The following is a 1,463-nucleotide window of genomic DNA, read 5'->3' on the forward strand; positions in this document are numbered from 1 at the left end:
AGAGAGAGGGCGGGGAATAGAGAGAGATGGGGGGAGGAGGAAGAAAGGAGTCACGGTACAGAGAACGTGGTGAAAAAAATAAAGGGTTGGGTGGAGGCAAGGATCGAGGCGTGCCCACGTTGGTTTCGGTCATTAGCGACAATGACCAAACGGGATTTAGGATTTTCCTTGAGGTCTAATCAGGCTCCGCCGCCCCCCCGAGTGTTCCGCCGGCAGGTACTACACCAGGTGTTCCGCGTTAGTCTCCCCTTAACGACGAAAATAGGTTGTGATCTCGGGGTGTCCCAAAAGGTGTTCTCTTTGTGTTATACCCACAGGATGTTCGTCGAGGTTAATTGTGAACAACTTTTCTTCTTGTTCATCTTGTTCGTCTTGTTCTTGTTCTTATATTTTATTCTCGCTTCTTCAAAAATTTCATTCCAGAGGATCAGATCACATGTTATGCATCAAACACGTTTCCATTGACTACTGTCGGTGAATAAACATTTTAGCAGCTTGTGGCTTTACATCTGTCTTACCTCCGTCTTGAGAGAATGATATCCGGAGTATATCTAATCAGGCGTCTTCCTCCTCTCCCTCTCTGCCTTCCTCTCTTCCTCCTCTCCCTCTCTGCCTTCCTCTCCCTCTCCGCCTTCCTTTCTTCAGCAATATCTTATTCCCTTCCTCCTTTCCCTCTCCATCTTCCTCTCTTCCTCCTTCTCCTCATCATATTCTTCCGTCCTTTTCTTAAATTATCGTTCAACTTTCACCACACATTCTTCTTCATAATCCCGGCTTCTCCCTCTACCCTCCACCCCCTCCTCCTTAAGTTGCCCTTCCTCCCCTCCTCCAACTCTTCCTCCTCCTTTTTTCTATTCCTCTATCTCCTCCTGACCTACCTCCCTCTACTTTACCCTCTCCCTCCACCCCCATCTTTCTCCCTCCCTCACACACCTGTGAGAGGTACAGGTAGTTGGGGGCTAACGAGCATCTCCCTGCCAACTACCATGGCCTAATGGTCGGATTACCCGGAGTCATGTTAACTGCCGCCTCATCCTGGGTGATGGATGATGGCGGTGTTCCCTCATTAATCACCTTCACCTTGATGACTCCAGACATTTTTTTTTATTTATCACCTCCCTGGATGTGTACACTGGAGGCTGTATGTATCACCTCCCTGGATGTGTACACTGGAGGCTGTATGTATCACCTCCCTGGATGTGTACACTGAAGGCTGTATGTATCACCTCCCTGGATGTGTACACTGAAGGCTGTATGTATCACCTCCCTGGATGTGTACACTGGAGGCTGTATGTATCACCTCCCTGGATGTGTACACTGGAGGCTGTATGTATCACCTCCCTGGATGTGTGTTTGTGTGTGTGTGTGTGTGTGTGTGTGTGTGTGTGTTTCTTTTTGAGTTATATGACTGTTTGGGAAATGAAAAGTCATTTTTATCGAATTTTACTCGAGCTAACTCAGGT

Source organism: Homarus americanus, unplaced genomic scaffold (assembly GCF_018991925.1).
Source record: "Homarus americanus isolate GMGI-L3 unplaced genomic scaffold, GMGI_Hamer_2.0 scaffold43704, whole genome shotgun sequence".
In the NCBI taxonomy this organism is placed as follows: Eukaryota; Metazoa; Arthropoda; class Malacostraca; order Decapoda; family Nephropidae; genus Homarus; species Homarus americanus.